This window comes from Lutra lutra, chromosome 9 (genome assembly GCF_902655055.1).
Source record: "Lutra lutra chromosome 9, mLutLut1.2, whole genome shotgun sequence".
Lineage (NCBI taxonomy): Eukaryota > Metazoa > Chordata > Mammalia > Carnivora > Mustelidae > Lutra > Lutra lutra.
Genome location: NC_062286.1, coordinates 72493657 through 72520015, shown reverse-complemented (window position 1 = coordinate 72520015; position 26359 = coordinate 72493657). Strand labels below are relative to the sequence as shown.

Below are 26359 nucleotides of genomic sequence, written 5' to 3'. Positions count from 1 at the left end.
GAAACTATCTATCTATCTATATATAGAGAGATTAATGTAAAAAATTTTGTTGAGAAATAAAATTCAGCTTAAAAGAAAAGTGATACAACTATAAAATCCCATTATTGAATAAAACGTACTGCATTATTTGGGGCACCTGAGTAGCTGAGTTGGTTAAGCATCCAACTCTGGTTTTTGGCTCAGGTCACAGTGTCAGGGTCCTGGGGTCAAGCACTGAGTCAGAATCCCCCCTCAGTGTGTGTGGGGGCAGTCTGCTTGGATTCTCTCTCTCCCTCTTCCCCTCCCCTACTTGCTCACTCTTTCTCTCTTTCTCCCTCTCTCAAGTAAATAAATCTTTTTAAAAAATGTACTGCAATATTAAATTTGAATTGGAAATAAAAATATGAATTCTTGATATTTTTTTCTTACTTAAAAATAGAAATGGGCAGAGGACATGAACAGACATTTCTGCAAAGAAGACATCCAGATGGCCAAGAGACACTTGAAAAAATGCTCCACATCACTCGGCATCAGGGAAATACAAATCAAAACCACAATGAGATACCACCTCACACCAGTCAGAATGGCTAAAATTAACAAGTCAGGAAATGACAGATGCTGGCAAGGATGCGGAGAGAGGGGAACCCTCCTACTCTGTTGGTGGGAATGCAAGCTGGTGCAACCACTCTGGAAAACCGTGTGGAGGTTCCTCAAAAAACTGAAAATAGAGCTACCCTATGACCCAGCGATTGTACTACTGGGTATATATCCTAAAGATACAAACGTGGTGCTCCAAAGGGGCACGTGCACCCGAATGTTTATAGCAGCAATGTCCACAATAGCCAAACTATGGAAAGAACCTAGATGTCCATCAACAGATGAATGGATAAAGAAGATGTGGTATATATACACAATGGAATACTATGCAGCCATCAAAAGAAATGAAATCTTGCCATTTATGACGGCATGGATGGAACTAGAGGGTATTATGCTTAGCAAAATAAGTCAATCGGAGAAAGACAACTATCATATGATCTCCCTGATATGAGGAAGTGGAGATGCAATGTGGGGGGGTTGGGGGGTAGAAAAAGAAAAAATGAAAGAAGGTGGGATTGGGAGGGAGACAAACCATAAAAGACTCAATCTCAAAAAACAGACTGAGGGTTGCTGGGTGGAGGGGGGACGGGAGAGGGTGGTGGGGATATGGACATTGTTGGGGGTATGTGCTATGATGAGTGCTGTGAAATGTATAAACCTTGCGATTCACAGACCTGTACCCCTGGGGATTAAAAATACATTTATGTTTATTAAAAAAAAATTTAATAAAAAAAAATAGTTGTGACAGCTAGCACAATAGCAATGAGCATACCAGGTGCACAGATTTTGGTCTTTAATTAACATTAGAAGCCAGAGCTCCTTGTCATAATTCTTGGAATGATTCCATAACCTGGGTGAAAAATACACAAAGTGAGATTGAAATATCTAGTTGTAACACAAAACAAGAAAACTATCAAAGAGAAATGGGTTCTGTCCAAGGGATACAAGAACAAATATAGAGGGAATCTCTTGGTTAAGTTTGAGATAATTTGCTTATGGAAAAGAATAATGAATATAATTAATTGTAACAGACTGAATATATGAAAAGTCATGTGTTTATAATGTTATATAAGGGGGCAGGGAAGACAAAAGAGAACAAAATCACCAAGAATACATTGGAAGCAACTAGGAGATCAGTCCCTTAATCAGAAAATTGACAAAAGGAAGGGTTTAAATATGTATGCTGTCTTTCACTATAAACTGTATTTCTTAGTAAACAAAAAAGCCCAAGGCAATGTGTGGGTGGGTGGGTGGGGGGGGAGGTAATGTAGAAAGAATTAAAAGAAAAAAAGAAAAAAAGTTACAGGGGCACCTGGGTGGCTCAATGAGTTGAATGGCTCTTTGGCTCAGATCACGATCTCAGGATCCTGGGATGGGACTGAGCTGCTCATCAGGCTCCCTGGTCAGTCTGCTTCTCACTCTGCCTCTTCTTCTCTCCCCCACTCTCACTCATGCTCCCTCTCTCCCTCTCTATCTCTCAAATAAAGAAAATCTTAATAAAAAAAAGCCTAGAAAATGCCAATTTTCAACCTCTAATGAAATAACTGATTCAGACCATCATTATCAATGGATGAAAAAACATGATGAGAAATTGATAGTGAACCTCATAATGATAGGATCAGTCTACCACCACCCGAATCCACTGACCAATCTTAGCATTACTGAAAAGCGGAACAACAGATACAGCTTTTCTCTTTATAGGAGACAACATGAAGTACCTAATATTATTCTTGACCAAAGTGGGCGGGGGGGAAGAAAAGGAAACTTGAATGTAGTCAAGATTGTATCACTAACTTCTATTTATGGAAATGTAAAGAACAAAGAAAACACACTGAAAGGAGCAAACAAATCTAAATAGCAGGCACTCAAATAGGGGAACGGACTCAGCTTCTGCGAAAAGTCAAGAACATGGTGAGAAAGAAAGAGAGAGGCACAAAAATTTGATTAAAAAATCTTAAAAGATATGACACTCTAAAGTGTGAACACTGTTTTAATCCTGACTGGAACATACCAACAAAAATATACACTGTTTTTAAAAAATGTATGATAGAGGTGCCTGGGTGACTCAGTGGGTTAAAGCCTCTCTGCCTTTGGGCAGTGTCCTGGAATTAAGCCCCACATCAGGCTCTCTGCTCAGTGGGGAGCTTGCTTCCACCTCTCTCTTTCTGCCTATCTGCCTACTTGTGATCTCTGTCTGTCAAATAAATAAAATCTTTTAAAAAATTTATAGAAATATGAGCATGAATTACATATTAAGAAAGTAAGAAATTTTTATGTTTAACAATGACACTGTGATTACGTAAGAGAATGTCCTCAGAGATGCATGCTGAAGAATGTATGGAAGAAATGTCATGAAGTCTGGACTTTAAAATACTCTAGCAAAGAACAAAAGAAAAATGGACAAATGAAGTAAATATGGGAAAATGTTAATAATTGTTGAATCTGAGTGATGCATATATATAGGGGTTAGTTGTACTATTCTAATTTTGTATATGTTTTTAAAATTCCACAGTAATCTAACTTGGAAAAAATAAAAACGCAACTAACTTATTTTTTAAATGTTGCCATTGGTTGAGTATTGTTAGATAAATTAATGAAAGATATGGAAAACCTTTATGGTCATATTTTGAGTTCAGTTAATGTACCATTCTTAGTTCTAGGTGAAGTGAAGGCAAAAGTGTAGATCTTATTTAGTGGGCATATAATGGGAGTCTGCGATCTGAACTTTTAACAAGACAGAAACTCATAGAACTTCAAGCAGATTGGCTCATCTAATATATTAAATACTAGTATGGAAAATCAAATACGCAGAAGAATGGACTACCTAAAGAGTCACATGATGGGAAAAAATGTATTTCCAAAAAAATCTTCATTTTTGAAAAACTGTCTGCCTCTCTGGGATAGTAATTAATGTATTTTGCTAATATAAGAAAGCTGAATGTTAACCCATTATGGAGGGAGGTGGGAGGGTGGGGGGTTGTGTGAGCCTGGTGGTGGATATTATGGAGGACACATATTTCATGGAGCACTGGGTGTGGTCCATTAACAATGAATTTTGGAACACTGAAGAGAAATAAAATTAAATTTTTAAAAAAAAGAATCATGAATTTAAAGCCCTAACAATTTTTTTCTTTTTTTGTTTGTTTTTTGTTTTTTTTTTTAAATGTTAGTCACTGTACAATACGTCATTAGTTTTTGATATAGGGTTCCAGGATTCATTGTGGAGGAGATTATGCTGAGTGAAATAATCCATAACAATTTAAAAAAAGAGAAAAAATTAACACTTACTAGGTCTCTACACAGTTTCTGGTACTGTTATTAGCCCAGGAAATACAAAGATAAGTATTTTGTGGTGTCTGTAGCCAGTAATTCAATGGGAAGCACGGAGATATGAGCATTTAAGATGTACAAACTAAGTCTGAAGTAATGAGGAATTTATGGCCAACCTAAAGATATTTGGTGAATATGCTCCCAGGAGGAAAAAATGTTTGAATAAAGAAATGCTTGCAGTGAAGATCCACATGGAAATTTATGAAGTCATAGGAGTAGGTCAGTGTTGCCAGAGCTATGAGGCAAGGCACTGAGTGTTAGATGTATTTCACTCTGAAAGAAAATGCAGTGCCAGTGATGAGAAAAGAATTGTGAATTTCTGAAAGAATATGAAATCATATAATCACAGATACCAAACCACCTAAATCCATTGATGAAAAAGAACAAAAAGGCAAAACATACATACAAGCTAGGTACATGGTGATAGAAGAAAATAAAACCATGTTAAAATCAAATGGCTTAGGGTGCCTGGGTGGCTCAGTCATTGAGCGTCCGCCTTTGGCTCAGATCATGATCCCAGGGTCCTGGGATCAAGTCCGACATAGGGCTTCCCACTGTGGGAAACTTGCTTCTCCCTCTCCCACTCCCTCTGCTTGTGTTCCCCTCTCACTGTGTCTCTGTCAAATAAATAAATAAAATCTTAAAAAAAAAAAAAAGATAAAATGGCTTTGTGCATTTTTTTTCTATTACTTTCCAAACATTACATATGTATATTGGTTTGTGTATTCAAAATACATATTTTATGTAATAAAATCAGATACCCAGATACCAAAATAAAAGTCAGATACCCAGAAAAGTGTGCCACTGCCTAAACAATCACATGATGGCCAAGGTGGAGGGAAGGTTTCTTGTACTTTTGTACTTCCTGACCATGCATCTAATTAATAACTAAGCTCCCAATCTTTATTTTAAAAAATGAATGAGTAGGTATTATACTTTAGTTATTGCTTTTGAAATTTTTGCATGTTGCATAACCTTCAAGCACATTTAAGAAACCATATTTTAATGAAATTATAGGGTGTATCATTTTACAAAGTTAAAATCCTATCATACTATAAATGCCTTACCTTTTCCCACACATTTTACATAAGTTTATCTTTGCATAAAATAGATTTCCTTCAGTTGGTCCCACCTCCACTGATAATTAATTGAACATTTGCTCAATTTTGCAACTGTGAGTAACTTAAGACTGTACATTTCTATACTCACATAAAAGGCTTAGGACATAACAGTTGTCACAGCACTGAAAATAGTTATTAAATCTCAGAAGGCAATGTTCCAGAAGTTAGTTTTCTAACCAATTAAAGCTGACATCCAAAAATACTAACTAATATGACAACACTATCAATTTCTTCAAGATACTGATGTGGGATTTTTAACAAGGAAGCATATTTAGGAAAAAGGTAGAAAATTAGGAAGCAAGAAATTAAGTATATATTTTTTATATTATGAAAAATATTTTTAAGTCAGGATCTCACAAGATTTTTTTTACTGTATTTTATTTTGTATCCATTTCAGATAGATTATCAATTGTAACATTTTAAAGATGACAAATTCCCTTTGAGTATAAATTTCTCAAATTTTAAGCCTATTTGCAGAAGGCATTCAAGCAATGGATTTTCTGGCCTAAGTCTCTATAAGCTAACTATAAAATCAGACTGGTAACTAATGTTTTCTACTTAACTCAAATATTCTCAACATTCAATCCACAAAGAGAGTGGAGTACTTGTGCATGCATTCCTTTGAATTACAGAATTTAGCAGGTCCATTTACCAGCCTCACTATGGAAAGAAGAATAACTATAAATTTTACAAAACTCATTGGGTTGTCATCAAAAACTGAGACCATCAGTAGAAAATAAAAGATGAGGTTCATGGCTTGCAGGAATTCGGTTGAGGGAGAAGACAGAGAAGCAAATTAACATAATAAAGTTAAGACAATGAGGGTCAAATAAATTTTGTGGTTTTTATTTTATCTTGGCTGTGAGTATGTAGGCTTGCTTTTAATGTTTTATGCGAAATTGTCAGTAAAGGTTTCAGTGTTTTATTATGAAAAGCCTGTGGTCATAGATAAACCATATACTGATGATAAAATAGGTAATTTCCAAATGAACCTCATTTAAATATGAGATAATATGTTTTCTGCATGCAAAGGCAATTATAGGTTTAATATATTTGGTGTTGGGACATCAATATTGCTAAATCGATCATTGTAAATTATCTCACAAATGTACCTGCAATTCAATGGCAAAGCCTCAAGTGGAAAACTGGCAAATTTTATTCAACAAAAGTAACATAAAAATTTATTTTATTACAATATACAATAACAGTCACCTTACAGGCAATACAATGGCACTAAATTCATATCTCTCAATAATTACCCTGAATGTTAATGGGCTAAATGCTCCAATCAAAAGACACAGGGTATCAGAATGGATAAAAAAACAAAAACCATCTATATGTTGCCTACAAGAAACTCATCTTACACCCGAAGACACCTCCAGGTTTAAAGTGAGGGGGTGGAAAATAATTTACCATGCTAATGGACATCAGAAGAAACCAGGAGTGGCAATCCTTATATCAGATCAATTAGATTTTAAGCCAAAGATTATAATAAGAGATGAGGAAGGACACTATATCATACTCAAAGGAACTGTCCAACAAGAAGATCTAACAATTTTAAATATCTATGCCCCTAACGTGGGAGCAGCCAACTATATAAACCAATTAATAACAAAATCAAAGAAACACATCGACAAGAATACAATAATAGTAGGGGATTTTAACACTCCCCTCACTGAAATGGACAGATCATCCAAGCAAAAGATCAACAAGGAAATCAAGGCCTTAAATGACACACTGGACCAGATGGACATCACAGATATATTCAGAACATTTCATCCCAAAGCAACAGAATACACATTCTTCTCTAGTGCACATGGAACATTCTCCAGAATAGATCACATTCTTGGTCCTAAATCAAGTCTCAACCGGTATCAAAAGATTGGGATCATTCCCTGCATATTTTCAGACCACAATGCTCTAAAGCTAGAACTCAATCACAAGAGGAAATTTGGAAAGAACCCAAATACATGGAGACTAAACAGCATCCTTCTAAAGAATGAATGGGTCAACCAGGAAATCAAAGAAGAATTGAAAAAATTTATGGAAACAAATGATAATGAAAACACAACAGTTCAGAATCTGTGGGACACAACAAAGGCAGTCCTGAGAGGAAAATATATAGCGGTACAAGCCTTTCTCAAGAAACAAGAAAGGTCTCAGGTACACAACCTAACCCTACACCTAAAGGAGCTGGAGAAAGAACAAGAAAGAAACCCTAAACCCAGCAGGAGAAGAGAAATCATAAAGATCAGAGCAGAAATCAATGAAATAGAAACCAAAAAAACAATAGAACAAATCAACGAAACTAGGAGCTGGTTCTTTGAAAGAATTAATAAGATTGATAAACCCCTGGCCAGACTTATCAAAAAGAAAAGAGAGAGGACCCAAATAAATAAAATCATGAATGAAAGAGGAGAGATCACAACGAACACCAAAGAAATACAGACAATTATAAGAACATACTATGAGCAACTCTACGCCAACAAATTTGACAATCTGGAAGAAATGGATGCATTCCTAGAGACATATAAACTACCACAACTGAACCAGGAAGAAATAGAAAGCCTGAACAGACCCATAACCAGTAAGGAGATTGAAACAGTCATCAAAAATCTCCAAACAAACAAAAGCCCAGGGCCAGACGGCTTCCTGGGGGAATTCTACCAAACATTTAAAGAAGAACTAATTCCTATTCTCCTGAAACTGTTCCAAAAAATAGCAATAGAAGGAAAACTTCCAAACTCATTTTATGAGGCCAGCATCACCTTGATCCCAAAACCAGACAAGGATCCCAACAAAAAAGAGAACTACAGACCAATATCCTTGATGAACACAGATGCAAAAATTCTCGCCAAAATACTAGCCAATAGGATTCAACAGTACGTTAAAAGGATTATTCACCACGACCAAGTGGGATTTATTCCAGGGCTGCAAGGCTGGTTCAACATCCGCAAATCAATCAATGTGATACAACACATTAATAAAAGAAAGGACAAGAAACATATGATACTCTCCATAGATGCTGAAAAAGCATTTGACAAAGTACAGCATCCCTTCCTGATCAAAACTCTTCAAAGTGTAGGGATAGACGGCACATACCTCAATATTATCAAAGCCATCTATGAAAAACCCACCGCAAATATCATTCTCAATGGAGAAAAACTGAAAGCTTTTCCGCTAAGGTCAGGAACACGGCAGGGATGTCCGTTATCACCACTGCTATTCAACATAGTACTAGAAGTCCTAGCCTCAGCAATCAGACAACAAAAGGAAATTAAAGGCATCCAAATCGGCAAAGAAGAAGTCAAACTATCACTCTTCGCAGATGATATGATACTCTATGTGGAAAACCCAAAAGACTCCACTCCAAAACTGCTAGAACTTGTACAGGAATTCAGTAAAGTGTCAGGATATAAAATCAATGCACAGAAATCAGTTGCATTTCTCTATACCAACAACAAGACAGAAGAAAGAGAAATTAAGGAGTCCATCCCATTTACAATTGCACCCAAAACTATAAGATACCTAGGAATAAACCTAACCAAAGAGACTAAGAATCTATACTCAGAAAACTATAAAATACTCATGAAAGAAATTGAGGAAGACACAAAGAAATGGAAAAATGTTCCATGCTCCTGGATTGGAAGAATAAATATTGTGAAAATGTCTATGCTACCTAAAGCAATCTACACATTTAATGCAATTCCTTTCAAAGTACCATCCATTTTTTTTCAAAGAAATGGAACAAATAATCCTAAAATTTATATGGAACCAGAAAAGACCTCGAATAGCCAAAGGAATATTGAAAAAGAAAGCCAAAGTTGGTGGCATCACAATTCCGGACTTCAAGCTCTATTACAAAGCTGTCATCATCAAGACAGCATGGTACTGGCACAAAAACAGACACATAGATCAATGGAACAGAATAGAGAGCCCAGAAATGGACCCTCAACTCTATGGTCAACTCATCTTCGACAAAGCAGGAAAGAATGTCCAATGGAACAAAGACAGCCTCTTCAATAAATGGTGTTGGGAAAATTGGACAGCCACATGCAGAAAAATGAAATTGGATCATTTCCTTACACCACACACGAAAATAGACTCAAAATGGATGAAGGATCTCAATGTGAGAAAGGAATCCATCAAAATCCTCGAGGAGAACACAGGCAGCAACCTCTTCGACCTCAGCTGCAGCAACATCTTCCTAGGAACATCACCAAAGGCAAGGGAAGCAAGGGCAAAAATGAACTATTGGGATTTTATCAAGATCAAAAGCTTTTGCACAGCAAAGGAAACAGTGAACAAAACCAAAAGACAACTGACAGAATGGGAGAAGATATTTGCAAATGACATATCAGATAAAGGGCTAGTGTCCAAAATCTATAAAGAACTTAGCAAACTCAACACCCAAAGAACAAATAATCCAATCAAGAAATGGGCAGAGGACATGAACAGACATTTCTGCAAAGAAGACATCCAGATGGCCAACAGACACATGAAAAAGTGCTCCATATCACTCGGCATCAGGGAAATACAAATCAAAACCACCATGAGATATCACCTCACACCAGTCAGAATGGCTAAAATGAACAAGTCAGGAAATGACAGATGCTGGCGAGGATGCGGAGAAAGGGGAACCCTCCTACACTGTTGGTGGGAATGCAAGCTGGTGCAACCACTCTGGAAAACAGCATGGAGGTTCCTCAAAATGTTGAAAATAGAACTACCCTATGACCCTGCAATTGCACTGCTGGGTATTTACCCTAAAGATACAAACATAGTGATCCGAAGGGGCACGTGCACCCGAATGTTTATAGCAGCAATGTCTACAATAGCCAAACTATGGAAAGAACCTAGATGTCCATCAACAGACGAATGGATAAAGAAGATGTGGTATATATACACAATGGAATACTATGCAGCCATCAAAAGAAATGAAATCTTGCCATTTGCGACGACGTGGATGGAACTAGAGGGTATCATGCTTAGCGAAATAAGTCAATCGGAGAAAGACAACTATCATATGATCTCCCTGATATGAGGGAGAGGAGATGCAACATGGGGGGTCGAGGGGGTAGGAGAAGAGTAAATGAAACAAGATGGGATTGGGAGGGAGACAAACCATAAGTGACTCTTAATCTCACAAAACAAACTGAGGGTTGATGGGGGGAGGGGGTTGGGAGAGGGGGTGGGGTTATGGATATCGGGGAGAGTATGTGCTATGGTGAATGTTGTGAAGTGTGTAAACCTGGCGATTCGCAGACCTGTACCCCTGGGGATAAAAATATATGTTTATAAAGCTGTTAAAAAAAAAAAAAAAAAAGAAAAGAAAGAAAGGATGAATCCCCAAGTTTTGTAGCAACATGGACGGGACTGGAAGAGATTATGCTGAGTGAAATAAGTCAATAGAGAGAGTCAATTATCATATGGTTTCACTTATTTGTGGAGCATAACAAATAGCATGGAGGACAAGGTGAGATGGAGAGGAGAAGGGAGTTGAGGGAAATTGGAAGGGGAGGTGAACCATGAGAGACTATGGACTCTGAAAAACGATCTGAGAATTTTGAAGGGGTGGGGGGTGGGATGTTGGGGGCACCAGGTGGTGGGTATTGTAGAGGGCAGGGATTGCATGGAGCACTGGGTGTGGTGCAAAAATAATGAATACTGTTATGCTGAAAAAAAAATAAAAAAAATAAAAAATTTAAAAAAAAATTTATTTTATTATTGCTCAAAAAGGATTCTCAAGGAATATTTAAGATTTCCAGATATGATAATCAATACTCACTACATTAAGCATCCAGTGGCTTCATAGAGCACCTAACGGACTCAATGAAGACTAGTTATTAAACAGATTTTTAAAAAGCTTGCTATATCCTGGTCTTGCTTATTGAAATATGGTTTCTTCAGTCTAACAATTTAATTCTCTTCAATTTAAGTTTCTGTAACACCACTGCATCCTGACAGAGAGGAATAATTTTTATACTCCTATGAAAAAAAATGAGTTCTATTTCTAATTTTCATCCATAGGCCTCCCTTAGTAACAAATCTTTCAATGGTGAATAAAGAGTGTAAGCGTATGGTACCTTGAAATGATATAGTACAGTTCTTTGATTCCTGGGGAATTTAACTTCTAAGCTTTCTCAGAAAAGAGGAAAGCAGCCTCCCTTGAAAATGGGAAAGTTCCCCTCCCATTCCTCCACCCCAGGTTTCATCTCTTGTTCTCTTTGCCAGCTTCTTAAACGTCTCAAAGGCATCATCATTATCCTTCAGGAACATTACTGAAGGAAGCACTTCTGTTGTATGTAAACTTATGTAAACAGAAATTTATTGAAGTTTATCAATTAGCTAGATGAAAGGAATCTTTTCACAATGTATATAAATATGAAATATCTTGATGTACCCTTGAAATATCTTATAATATTATTAATTAATACCTCAATAAATCCAGACTTCTGGGAAAAATGGAGAAGGACCCTAGGCTCATCTCTTCTCACAGATACAACTAGATAACACCCACATTAATGTGAGAGTCAGTAGACTCTCCACACCTAAATGCAGAGAAGAGGCCAGCCACATCAAAGAGGTAGGAAGGGCAGACATGTGGTCAGGAGCTAGATAGACCTATAGGACCATCCACAGGAACAAGGGACTCGTTGAAACAAACCATCCACATTAGGGACACTAGGCATGGAGGACCCACACAAAGAAGACAAATTGTTGTAACAATTGTCTTTGAAAATCAGAGGGACAATAAATCAGTGGGGCTTAACACCTATAACTTTAAAAATTAGCAGGCTTGGCTCTGGGAATGCCAAAGAAAGGGAACTGAGTTCCTGTCTTTTCTTTTTTTTTTTTAAGATTTTATTTATTTATTTGACAGAGAGGTAGAGAAAGCCAGAGAGCAGAGTGAATGACAGAGGGAGAGGGAGCAGCAGGCTCCCCACTGAGTAGGGAGCCTGATGTGGGGCTGGACCCCAGGAACCTGGGATCATGACCTGAGCTGAGCCAAAGGAAGATGTCCATCCAACTGGGCCACCCAGGCACTCCTCAATTCCTGTCCTTAAAGAAACAGCATGACAAACAGCATCACTGAGGTACAGCATAAAAGTAGGAGTTTAAGAAACACCTGGGTTATACAGGAGGGAGGTTTGTTTAATAATATCAGAGCTTATTCTGGAGGGGCAGGGATCTTTGAGAGACTTCTCCAAGAAGAAAAGAGCTGACAGGGCCATTTATCTCCCCTGCTCCTTAACTTAGACACATGGACATCTCTGGGAACCAGCACAGCTCCAACACTTGCTACCTAACTTGCTAATAACACACCCTGCCCCTGCATTCTCTTACAGACACAGCCTCTCCAGCCAGGCCTTGTCTCAAGGGCCCATCCCACAACTTGCACAAACCTTGTTAACACTGCCAGCCCTGCCCCCAACTTCTCCAGGGGGCATGCCACTTATAATATGCTTTTGGCCAGAGCCCATCCCAAGGGGTGCCACAGTCTGGCAAAGCACAGGCAGCTCCAACAGGAACCAGCACCACTCCCAAGTGACTCATGCCCACAAGGCAGGGTAAGGTAACTATGTGCACCAGTCCTACTGCAGCCCAAGCAGTATGCTGGTGGCAGGCATTGGGTTTGACTGCAGAGCTCAACAACCAACAAAAGCTTCTTAGGACAACACTGGGAAAGTACCCTACCACATTTCTGGAAAATGCCTGGTCTGACTCAGCTCAAGCCCAAGGTGTCCCCAGACTGACCCACTAACAACATAGGTACCAAACCTTGCCCACAAGAGGAAAAGAGAAAAACTGCAGACAACTGGAATAAAGGCAAATGTAGCTCAGCCACAACAATAAGGCACATGCAATGCACACAGCTATAGACTTGAAGCACAAGGTTCTGGTGAACACAGGACATTACACTGCAGGGCACTACAGAACTTCTTATTCATAAGGCCACTGTTTTCAAGAACAGGAGACATAGCTGACTTTCCTAACACATAGAAACAGATACAGAGCATTAGACAAAATGAGGAGACAGAGGAATATGTCCCAAATGAAAGACCAGCACAAAATCAAAGCAGGAAACCTGAGCAAAAACAGAGATAAGTAATATACCTGATAGAGAATTTAAAGTACTGCTCATAAAGATACACAATGGATCTGAGAAATGAGTGGAGAATATCAGTGAGAAAAAGAGAAAGAAAAAAAAAATATAAAAACAATCAGAGATGAAGAACACAGTAACTAATTAAAAATATACTATATGGAAAAAATAGTAGACTAGAGGAAACAGAAGAACCTATCAGCGATCTGGAGGACAAAGTAATGGAAAACATTTAAGGTGTACAGGAGTAAAAATAATAAATGAAAAAAGACTTAGAGAATTCAGCCACACCACCAACCATAACAACATTCACATTATATGTATCCCAGAAGGAGAAGAGAGAGATAGGGAGACAGAAAATTTATTTGTAGTAATAATAGCTAAAAACTTCCTAAAAACAGAAATTCATGTCCAGGAGGCACAGACAGCCCCCAAGAAAATCAAGCCAAAGAGGTCCATACAACCAAGACACATAGTAATTAAAATGCCAAAAAGTAGGAATAAAGAAAAAAAATTAATAACAGCAGGAGACAAGAAAATAGTTGCATACAGGGGAAATCCCAAAAGGCTATCAGCTGATTTTTCAGCAGAAATTTTGTAGGCCAGAAGAGAATGGCATGATATATTCAAAGTGCTGAAAGAAAAAACAAACAAAAAAATCTGTAGGCAAGAATACTCTAAATAGCAAGGCTATCGTTCAGAACAGAAGAAAAAATATTTTCCCTGACAAATAAAAGTTAAAGGAATTAATGACCACTAAACCAGCCCTACAGGAAATGTTAAAGGGGACTCTGAGTAGAAAGGAAAGAGTGTAAGATGGAGTACAAAAAGTAGGAAGCACTGAGATGCCTGGGTGGCTCAGCTTGCTAAGTGTCCACCTTTGGCTCAGGTCATGATCTCAGGGGCCTGGAATAGAGTCCTGCATCAGGGCTCCCTGCTTCTCACTCTCCCTCTGCCTGCTGCTCCCCCTGCTTGTGCACACTCTCTTTCTGACAAATAAATAAAATATATTTTAAAAAAGCAGGAAGGACAAAAGCAGTGATATAAAGCATTTCTATAAAAATCAGTCAAATTTTCATAAAATAAAACAATGTTAATTATGACATCATATACCTAAAACAAGGTTGGAGGAGAAAAGAATGGGTTCAGACTTTAGTGACCAACAGCTTAATGTAGAATGCTATATGTGCAAGATGTTATATACAAACGTAGTGGTAACCACAAATCAAAAACCAGTCGTAGGGGTGCCTGGATGGCTCAGTGGGTTAAGCCTCTGCCTTCAGCTCAGGTCATGATCCCAGGTTCCTGGGATCAAGCCCCGCGTCGGGCTCCTTGCTCAGCAGGGAGCCTGTTTCCCCCTCTCTCTCTGCCTGCCTCTCTGGTCACTACTGATCTCTCTCTCTCTGTCAAATAAATAAAATCTTAAAAAAAAAAAAAACAACCCAGTCGTAGATATGCAAAAAACAAAAAGGAAGGAATCCAAGTATATATCTAAGGGAAGTCATCAAATTGAGAATAGCAAGATAAGAAAAGATAAAAAAGAAAAGAAAAGAAAGATAAGAAAAGAACAGAGAAGAGCTACAAAAGCATCCATAAACAAGTAATAAAATAATAATAGGCACATACCTATCAATAATTACTTTGAATGTAAATGGCCTAAATACTCCAATTAAAAGACACAGTGTGGCTGGATGAATAAAAAAAGCAAGATCTATTATATGTTGCCTACAAGAGACTCATTTCAGAACTAAAGATACATGCAGATTGAAAGTGAAGGGATGGAATAGTATTTATCATGAAAGTGGAAGTGAAAGAAAGCTAAGGTGGCAGTACGTTTATCAGACAAAATGAATTGTAAAACAAAGTTTACAACAAGAGACCAAGAAGGATGCTATATAATCAGAAAAGTAACAAGATCCAGCAACAAGATCTAACAATTGTAGATATGCACTCAACATGGGAACAACCTATTAATATGGGAGCAGCTATTAACAAACATAAAGGAAGTAATAGATAATAATAACAAAATAGTAGAGGACACTTACCTAACAAATCAACAAGGAAACAATTTTGAATGACATATTGGACCAGTTGGATCTAAAAGGTATATCCAAAACCTTCCATCTAAAACAGCAGATTAGGGGCACCTGGGTGGGTCATTGGGTTAAGACTTTGCCTTAGGCTCAGGTCATGATCCTAGGGTCTCAGGATCGAACCGCGCATCCGGTTCTCTGCTCAGCGGGGAGCCTGCTTCCCCTCTCTCTCTCTGCCTGCTTCTCTGCCTACTTGTGATCTCTCTGTCTGTGTCAAATAAATAAATAAATAAAATCTTAAAAAAAAAAAACCCACACACACTGCAGATTACACATTGTTTTCAAGTGCACATAGAACATTCTCCAGAATAGAGTGCATATTAGAGTCACAAAACAAGTCTCAACAAATCCAAAAAGACTGAGGTTATACTGTGCATCATTTCCAACACACTATGAAACTAGAAATCAATCACAAGAAAGTTCTGGAAAGAAGAGAAATACATGGAAGTTCAACAACTTGATATTAAACAATGAATGGGTCAACCAAGAGATCAAAGAAGAAATTTAAAAAAATACACGGAAACAAATGAAAGTTAAAACACAGCAGTTCTAAGAGGAAAGTTTATAGCTATACAGGCCTATCTCAAGGACTAAGAAAAATCTCTTAGCTTGTTGGGCTAACCTTACACCTAAAGGAGCAGAAAAAGAAGAACAAACAAACCCCAAACCAGTGGAAGGAGTGAAATAACAAAGATTAGAGCAGAAGCAAACAAAACAGAAACTAAAAACAAACAAATAAAAAACAACACTGATCAGTAAAACCAGGAGCTGGTTCTTTAAAAAGACCAACAAAATTAAAAGGCTGGTTCTTTAAAAAGACTCATTTAAAAAAAAAAAAAAAAAAGGAGTCCCAACAAAATCAATAATAGGAGAGGAGAAATAACAACTGAAATCACAGAAATACAGGAATTGTAAGAGATTATTATGAAAAATTATATACCAACAAATCAGACAACCTAGAAGAAATGGATAAATTTTTAGAAACATTCCTAGAACCAAATCAGGAGGAAAAGAAATTACCAAGTAGGAAATTGAATCAATACACAAAAAGCCTACCAACAGAATATTCAGGATCAGAAGGGTTCACAGGTAAACTCTAATAAACATTTAAAGAAAAGTTAATACCTAATTCTTCTCCCACTTTTCCAAAAAATAAGAAAGGAAGGAATGCTTCCACATTCATTGTATGAGACCAGCATTACCCTGATACCAATATCAGATAAAGACACTACAAAAAAAAAAAAAAAAAAAAAAGAACTACAGGTTGATATCTCTGATGAACATGGATGCAAAAATCCTTAACAAAATATTAGCAAACCAAACTGAATAATACATTTAAAAAAATCATTCACCATGATCAAATGGAATTTACTGCTGGAAAGTAATGGTGTTTCAATGTTTGCATATCAATTGTGATACATCACATCAGAAAAGATAAAAAACATTTAATTATCTCAATAGATTCAAGAAAAGCATCTGCCACAGTATAACATCCATTCATGATAAAAACCTTCAATAAAGTAGGTTTAGAGGGAATATACCTCAACATAATGAAGACCATAGATGAATAACCCACAGCAAACATCATACTCAGTGGGGAAAAACTATGTTTTCTCCCTAAGGTCAGGAACAAGAAAGGATGTCCACTCTCACCACTTTTATTTAACATAGTAGTGAAGGTCCTAACCACAGCAATCAGACAAGAAAAAGGAATAAAGTCACTATTTGCAGATGACATGAGACTTTTAAAGAAAACACTCAACACTCCAAAAAAAAAGACCAGAACAAATAAATGAATTCAGGTCACGGGATACAAAATCAATATACAGAAATCATTGCATTTCTATACACTAATAATGAAGTAGCGGAAAGAGCAATTAAGAAAACAATACCATTTAAAATTGAACCTAAAATAATAAAATAACTAGGAATAAATTTAACCAAAGAGGTGAAAGACCTGTACTCTGAAAACTATGAAACATTAATGAAATAAGTTGAAGATGATGCAAACAAATGGAAAGACATAACATCATCATGGATTGGAAGAACAAATTTTGTTAAAATGTACATCAATACAAGTAGACTTTTTCATAGAACTAGAATAATCCTAAAATTGGTATAGAACCCCAAGAGACCCCAAACAGCCAAAGCAGTCTTGAAAAAGAAGAACAAAACTGGAGATACCACATCCCAGATTTCCAAGATATGCTACGAAGTTTTAGTAATCAAAACAGTACAGTACTGGGTGCCTGGGTGTCTCAGTTGGTTAAGCAACTGCCTTCGGCTCAGGTCATGATCCTGGAGTCTCAGGATCGAGTCCCACATCAGTCTCCCTAATCGGCAGGGAGTCTGCTTCTCCCTCTGATCCTCTCCCCTCTCCTGCTCTCTCTCTTTTTCTTATTCTCTCTCAAATAAATAAATAAAATCTTTAAAAAAAATTTACCATACTGGCATAAAAAAAGACACATAGATTAATGGAAAAAGATAGAAATATCCACAATTATATGATCAGTTAATCTTTGACAAAGGAGATTAGAATATGCAGAAATATCCACAATTACATGATCAGTTAATCTTTGACAAAGGAGATTAGAATATGCAATGGGAAAAAAACAGACTTCAACAAATGGTGCTGGGAAAAACTGGACAGCTACATGAAAAAAAAAAAGAAACTGGACCACTGTGTTACACCATACACAAAAATAAACTCAAAATGGATTAAGGATTTAAATATGAGACCTGAAGCCATACAAATTCTTGAGCACAGCATAGGCAGTAATTTCTTTAATATGATCTATAGCAACATTGTTCTAGTTATGTCTCTTAAAGAAAGGGAAACAAAAGCAAAAATAAACTATTGGGACTACTTCAAAATAAAAAGGTTTTTTTGCACAGTACAGGAAACAAGCAACAAAACTGAAAGACAGCCTACTGAATGGGAGAAGATATTTGCAAATGACATATCCAATAAAGGGTTAGTATCCAAAATTATAAAGAATTTATACAACTCACCACCAAAAAACCTAAAAATCCAATTAAAAATGAGCAGAAGACATGAACAGACATTTTTCCAAAAGACATCCAGGTGGCCAACAGACACATGAAAAGATGCTCAACATCGCTCATCATCAGGAAAATGCGAATCAAAACTACAAGGAGATATCCCCTCATGTGTCAGAAAGGCTAAAATGAAAAATGCAAGAAACAGCAAGTGTTGGCAAGGATGTGGAGAAGAAAGAAACTCTTGCACTGTTGGTGGGAATGCAGACTGGTACAGACACTATGGAAAACTGGATCTTCCTCAAAAAAATTAAAATATAATTACCGTATGATTCAATAATTCTACTATGGGGCATATACCTGAAGAATACAAAAACACTAACTTGAAAAGATATATGCAGCCTATGCTTATTGAAGTATTATTCACAATTAGCCACATTATGGAAGCAACTCAAGTGACCACTGATAGATGAACGGATAAAAAAGTGGTAAAGATATAAAATGGAATATTAAGCAGCCCTAGGAAAGAATAAAATCTTGCCATTTGTAAGCACATGGAGGGATTTAGAGAGAATAATGCTAAGTGAAATAAGTCAGAGAAAGACAAATTCATCTGATTTCATTCATTTGTGGAATTTAAGAAACAAAAGAAATGAACAAGGGAAAAAGAGACAAACCAAAAACTATAGGGAACAAACTGACAGTTACTAGAAGGAAGGTGGGTGGGGAATGGATGAACAAAGCGAAGTGAAGGGGATTAAGTGTACATATGCCATGATGAGCAGTGTTGAATCAGTATACTGTGCACTTGAAACTAATGTAACATTGTATGTTAACAATACTGGAACATAAACAAAACAAAACACCCAAACACCTCAATAAACCTGAAAGAGTTAAAAATATTTGATTTTCAAAAAGTATATAAACAAAGTTTTCCATCTTTTCTTCTACAAAAACATCAAATATACATATAGAGAGAGACAGAACAGAGAGAGAGAGATTTCTATACATATCCTATTAGTGTTTCAAATATTCGCCTTCAATTCACTGCCTTTTGTACTTTCCCTTAAACAAACCATAGGCTGATTTCAACAGAAGATATATTTCAGATATCGGAAGGAGTCGGATTTGAACACTACTACTACTGTGAGTTCTTTCAGTTACTTCCTGCTTGCAGAGCAGAACCAGAAAAGCATGCGTATTCAAATGTATGCTGAGGGTAGATGTGTGTGTGTGTGTGTGTGTGTGTGTGTGTGTGTGTGTGTACAAGTCGGTTAGACTTGAATTTTCTATTTCTCTAATATGTAAATCTCAAAAGATAAAGGAAATAGTAAACATGACTCCCTCTTGGTATGCTTGGTAATACTAAAAAATAACTCTAACACTGTATTGAAAGACATCTTCATCGATCAACACGCTGACACACTCTGGCTAGGTGTTAGACACTGTTCATTTTCCCATGTGCCTTCCATTGGGAACTGATGCCTTTGAAAGTCAGTAAGACTCTTCTCTGACTGAGATCATGTTCCTCTGACATTTCAAATGGTCATTTATACTGGCTGCATGATGGGCTGGCCGGATGACTCTGGGTATGCAATCTCTTTCAGTCTATTATAAGATAATTTTAGCTAATGGGTTTTCATATCAATCTGCTCTTACAAGCTATCCCCTCCCTCCAACTCCCACGTACCTCCCATTCTGAATCCAAGTCATCAAACCCAAATATTTAAAAGTATGATGATCCTACTTGAAACTACTTACATTTTAATTTTGTATAAAAGTTCTATGGACAACTAACAGCCTAGCTTGGCTCCAGACAGTATCATAATAATGTACAACATAGCTAAAAAGGAATTCCAATTTTTTCTAATTGGCCTTCATGGGAAAATGAGGAAAGGCTTTCAACCCACTAAGTTATTCAGTGGTAGCATGCATTCTCTAAATTTATTACTCTTGGCTGATCTATAGTTTCAAACATAAAATAAATGTTAGAATCTGAATTTAAAAAGCAATAAATAAAACTGTCTTTATCAACGGGGCTATAAAGAAAACTCCATAATTCACTGACTATATATCATCAAATTTATTTTGATAAGAAGTTTAACAAATAAAGTGGGAGAAACATATCTAAAACAACGTTCAGTACACTAACTTCAGGACCATGTGAGGGCAAGTAATCACATATTTTTAGTTAATTGCTTCACACATATTCGCATTTTTAACACTTCTGCAGTCAATTAGACAATGCTACTAAGTGTGTTAAGAAAGTTATGTCAAAGATCACATATTACTCTACTTGGTTTTTGTACTACTAAAGAGTTTTTTTTTTAAGATAAACAAATGTCATGAAAGGAAATCAGATGTAAAAAAGCAGATTTTTAATTTGACCAATGCCTTCACCCCTTTTTGAAATTATTTCCACTAGCAATTACTTTCTATCATACAGTCCAACAGTTTCTCAAACGTCACATACTTTAAATTACTGCATCCACTAACAATTCTTTTTCCCTCTTGAGGCTTTTAATAGGCTCAGTTACTAATAATGATGATTATGCAACAATACTAATAACAGAAACTAAGGAATATTTATTGAGTGTTTGTTAGGTATCGAGCATTGTGCTAGGAGCTTTTCACAAATTACCTTTTGTAAAATCTTTTTTTAGATTTTATTTATTTATTTATTTGAGAGAGAGAGGGAGGGAGCCAGTGTGTGAGCACAAGAGTGGGGGAAGGGCAAAGGCAAAGGGGGAAGCAGATGTCCAGCTGAGCATGGAGCCTGACACAAGGCAGACACTTCACTAACTGAGCCATCCAGGTGCCCCACTTTTGTAAAATCTTTTCATCCATATAGAATTATTTTAATTAACCCCTTCTACGTACAAAGAAACTGAGACCCAGAGCAATTAAGTAACCCAATATATCTCCTAGGTGTAGGAATTCAAACACCTAGCATTTTAAAACAAGTCAGGTGTTCTTATTCCGCTCAGAACCTTTTATTGGTTTCTCATCACACTTAGAAAATCCAGACCCTTGTCATGTCCTACAAACTTTATGATTTCAACAAACAAGCTTTATGTGTTATGATCTTAAATCCTGCTTTTGACTGTACCTCCTCCAAACGCACACTCACTCTCCTTTAAGCAACAAGGGCTTCCTTGATTGCTCTGATGTGTAAAGCACACTCTGACCTCAGGGCCTCTGTGCTGCTGTTACTGCTGTCTGAGCCAATCTGCCCTCATGAATTTGCTTGGTTCACTTCCTCACCTCATTCAAGTCTCTACTCAAATGACAAACAGAGAGGAAGTCCCCCAATATCCCAACTGAAATGCCACTTCACCCCTACCCTTTAGCTTTATCTTTCTTTTTTGGATTATCTGTCATGATGCTACCTGTTGGTATATATATATATATTTTTTCTTTCTCACAATGATGGAAGCTTCAAGAGAGCAGAGACATTGTTCTGTTCACTGCCATATCCCTGATGCTTGGTATAGTACATGGCACATGGTAGGATGTCAACTAACACTACAGAAGGAGGGAAGAAAGCAAGCAGACAAGCAAGGAAGAAAAGAGGAAAGAAGTTCGGGATCACAGACAGGACACAACTTTTAAAGCCTACCCCCCCTGTATGCAATTTAAAGTAGTGAATCAAATTCCTAACAAAATAACACACACACACACACACACACACACACACAGAAACCAAAACCAACAACAGAAACATGACTGTAGTCTTAAGAAAAGAAACAATGATTTGAGGGAAAAACCTTCCCAAAGCACATAATGATTGGATATTACGTATACATTCATAATTCTACATCTGGGTTAAAGTTAAAAAAATATGAGATTTATAGTTATTTAATTTCATAACCCTAAGCAATTTTTGTCTGGGAATTGTTAATTTGATTGTCTTTTGAAATTGATTATAATTCTACTCTAAGGTTGCATATATGGGATGCTAGATGTTTATTTCGAAGCTACAATACTTAATCACTATCCAGATGTTTTCAAAGAAATGCCCCAGATGGTAGACACTGAGTCTGAAAGATCCAGTTTGGGAAACTTTCAGAATTTTTATTAAACTAACAACTTCTATCCAATGAATAAAGCCACATAAAAATAAATAGTATTCTGTTTTTGTTTTTCCACCTGATTTTGCTTCTTTTCTATTGACACCACCCTAAATCAACCTAAAAGGTGAGGCAGTGCGGGTCGTAGGGTCAAGCCAGCTGACAAAGAGAGATGGAATTATCAACCATCCCAGGGAGAGGCAGTGAATAATTTGAACAGCAACGCAGTTCTAGCACAAAGAAGAAGTCATTATTTCTTTTCTAAAGGAATGCAGTACTCAAAGGATATATAAAATTCTCAGGCATATTGCTCCTGAGACCCAGTCCTTTTAAAACAATAAGCAAATTCTCACTCTTGTGATTTCTATACTTCTCTGACCCTGTAACACCTAGCACTGTGTTTTCCACATAGCACACATTCACGACATGTGTCTAAACTGGAGTGACTTTGTGTATCAGCTTGTGGTAAGATGCTGTGTTTGAAAAGTATATTCTTGGTGGGTTAATTTTTTCCTTTCCTCCTTTCTTCCTTCTTATTTTTCCCCAAAATGAAAATAACTTTTAAAAATCAATAAGAAAAGGACACAGTTTATAAATGAAAACAAATGACCACTGATTTCACTGAAAATAAATACAAAAGACCAATAAACACAAGAATATGCTCAACTATCATGTTAACTTCACAACAAACGGGGATAGTTTCTACCTCTAAAGTTGTCAAAAACTTAAAAAATTTATAAGGCCAGTGCTAGGCTGGGCATAGGTACGTATACCCCATTAAGGCAGTATAAATTGCTGTAACCATTTTAGAAGCCATCTTGGCAATGTCTATAAAACATTTTAATACATATACATTTAACTCAGGGCTCCATAGCTAGTAAGATGACTCTGCAATATGGTTGACAAATGATCCCCAAATAAACAGGAATATCCCTTTAGCACAGTTTGTAGATATAAAAATCAAGGACTACCTAAGTGTCCATAATGGGTAAAAACCAGAAACAACTAAATGACCATCAATAGGGATATACCATCTAAGAACAAATTGTGCATTTGAAAAAAATACATATTACATCCCTCTGTGCATTTATGTAAAGACTTCTAAGGTACTTTGAAGTGAAAAAACAATCCGTACACAAACATACACATATATAATGGATTAAACATAAAATTATTATCTGGATTTATACACATGAGAAGTGGTGACACCCATGGTTATCTTTGGAGGTAAGTGATGGTAGAATATTTTTACATTTTATTTGTATATTTCTGTTCAAATTTTTATTTATTATTTTTTTATAGATTTTATTTATTTATTTATTGGAGAGAGAGAGAGGGAGAACACAAGCAGGGGGAGCGGCAGGCAGAAGGGGAGGGAGAAGCAGATTCCCACTGAGAAGGGAGCCTGATGCCACGTATTCCCAGGACCCTGGGATTGTGACCTGAGCCTAAAACTGACACTTAACTGACTGAGTCACCCAGATGCTCCTGTTCCTCAAATTTTTAAAGTACTAGTTTGATTTAAAAATACATCATCAAACAGAGGTGAGGTAGATGGGGTAATGGGTTCAACAGGTGGTGGGGGTTAAGGAGTGCACTTGTGATGAGCAAGGGGGGTTATATGAAAGTGTCAAATCATGAAATTCTACACATGAGACTAATATTACACTGTATATTAACTAAGTGGAATTTAATTAAAAACTTAAAAAATCTTAAAAAAGATTTAATTAAAAATCTTAATTAAAATCTTAAAAAAAAAAACAAAAAGATTTATTTATTTATTTGACAGACAGAGATCACAAGCAGGCAGAGAGGCAGGCAGAGAGAGAGAGGAGGAAGCAGGCTCCCTGCTGAGCAGAGAGCCCGACGCGGGGCTCGATCCCAGGACCCCGGGATCACGACCTGAGCCGAAGGCAGAGGCTTTAACCCACTGAGCCACCCAGGTGCCCCAGTGACCACTTCTTGAACTAGCTGAAAATATGCTAGGAAAGTCTGTTCTGCCCCAATCTTTCATCTAAGAACATTCAACCCACTAATTCTACATAGTTAACTAGAGTAACACCACTTTAGCTTCATTGCCTGTGATTAAAAATAATTACTTTTTGTTAAAGCTCAAAAAGCAACACATCAAGCAACACATCAAGTTATCTGTCATTGAGACCACAAGGCAGATTTGTTTATAAATTCTATTCCAAAGAAGCACTGAAGATAGATGGAAAGAAATGGTAAGCCAAAGAGAGGTTAATATAGACATGGAAGATTCTTGGTACAGTTTCGGTGATGGTTTTTCTATTTCTAGACATTATTACAGAAAGCATTTGATTTCTTTCTGACAAATGAATTCGCTTTATTGTAATTATGACTAATCCTCATTGGTGTATACCTTTTCATTTTCTCACTTTTATTAATGTTCCTTTGTCTGCAGTAAGTAGGAGAACAATGCACATTTTATTTTAAGCCCTACACTGTACTGACAGTGACTTCGTTGAGCCTATTGCTTTGCCAAATAAAAACAATGGTTAAAAGAAATATACTGCATTAGGATTGGTGGGAGTACAGCCAAGCCCGCCCACTGGGTAAATGGGACCGCCACCTGAAATCCAGAGAATTCTGATGAATAAAGATAATTATGAGTAATACTGCACACTTTGTCTGGTTTGGAGCACATGGCAGTGCTTCTCCGTTGCCAAGAAAACACTATTCGTCTGTATAGATTCTGGTGCTTCACTCAGAAACTTTACCTACATGTGACACAGAGACTTAAGAAGGAGTTAGCTGCACCGTGCTGACAGAATCCACTTCAAAGATTGTTGATTCTACACAAAATCATCAAGAGTTGCATAGAATTATTATTTTTTTAAATATTTTATTTATTTGACAGAGACACACAGAGAGAGAGAGGGAACACAAGCAGGGGGAGTGGGAGAGGGAGGACAGGCTTCCCACGGAGTAGGGGGCCCAATGTGGGGCTTGATCCCAGGACCCCAGGATCATGACCTGAGCTGAAGGCAGATGCTTAAAGACTGAGCCACCCAGGTACCCCAAGAGCTGCATGGAATTAAAATGGATTCTGATGCCAGATTGCAAAAGCAGTTCAAATACATACAGGATTTCTAAAGGCCATGCTTCTGTGTTCTCATAAATAGGAAATGCCGATGGTCAGCATGAAACCCTTGGTTGACTTTCTTCCATAAAATGATAGGAGATTTTTCTCAAAAGTGTATGTTTTTCTGATTTATAATTATTACCCATGAATAATTTTTATTTCTAAGTACAGGTTTCTTTCTCCCTGCTCTTAGGGAATATTCACTTTAGGCAGATAAAATAACGCTTTGTTTTTAACCTATTTACAACAACGAAGTGAAATATACATTCACTTCATCCCCTTGTATTCTTTTGCTCAAACTCTCTCTCAGCGTAACTCCTCCCTCTGTGCGCCTAATGCCCTCAGACCACTGGACCCTCTACTAGCCTCAGCAAACAACATATCATGCCGGTAGTGCCTCACGAATCCCAACTTTTTCAATCACTTGTGCCTTATCCAATCATTACTATTCTCTGTCTCAGTTCCTCAAGACTCCCCCTCTTTAAAGAGACAAAGGACTCTTTTCATCCAGTAAGGACAAAATTGCAAGTCAAAGATTTAACCATCATTCCTCTCTGTTGGGCTGCCATTGCAGTAACACCGTGCGACAAACTACTCCCAGAACCCACCGGCTTACAACAGTGAGCGTTCCTCTTTCTCACAGATCTGAGGATCAGCTGAGGGCTTCTGCTTTGGGGTAGACTGGGCTTGGCTCTGGGTTCTGGGAGGGTAAAGATGTGCTTCTCCTAACTTGCTATGGGGCTCAGACTAAAGGGATAGTAGCTTTCAGGGACACACTCTTCTCCTGACAATGAGGGGAACACAAGGGAGGAAGCCAAAATTGTGCAAATACATTTAAGGCCTCTGCTCGCTTCATGTCCACAAGTATTTCTTTAGCAAAAGCAAGTTGAGTGACCAGTATGGATGGGGTAGTGCAATATATTCCACCCAGGATGGTGCATTGCTAGGCCATAGGG

The 26359-nt window shown here is 37.2% G+C and overlaps 1 long non-coding RNA gene across 1 annotated transcript in view; it reads right to left on the bottom strand.

Moving 5' to 3' along the window:
- LOC125110066 (uncharacterized) overlaps positions 1 to 25040 on the bottom strand; it is a 123428-nt gene extending 98388 nt beyond the window's left edge. Inside the window, exon 1 of the long non-coding RNA XR_007130440.1 lies at positions 24945 to 25040. This is a non-coding gene — a long non-coding RNA (uncharacterized LOC125110066). The remainder of the gene's footprint in view (positions 1 to 24944) is intronic.
- Positions 25041 to 26359: the final 1319 nt, after the last annotated feature.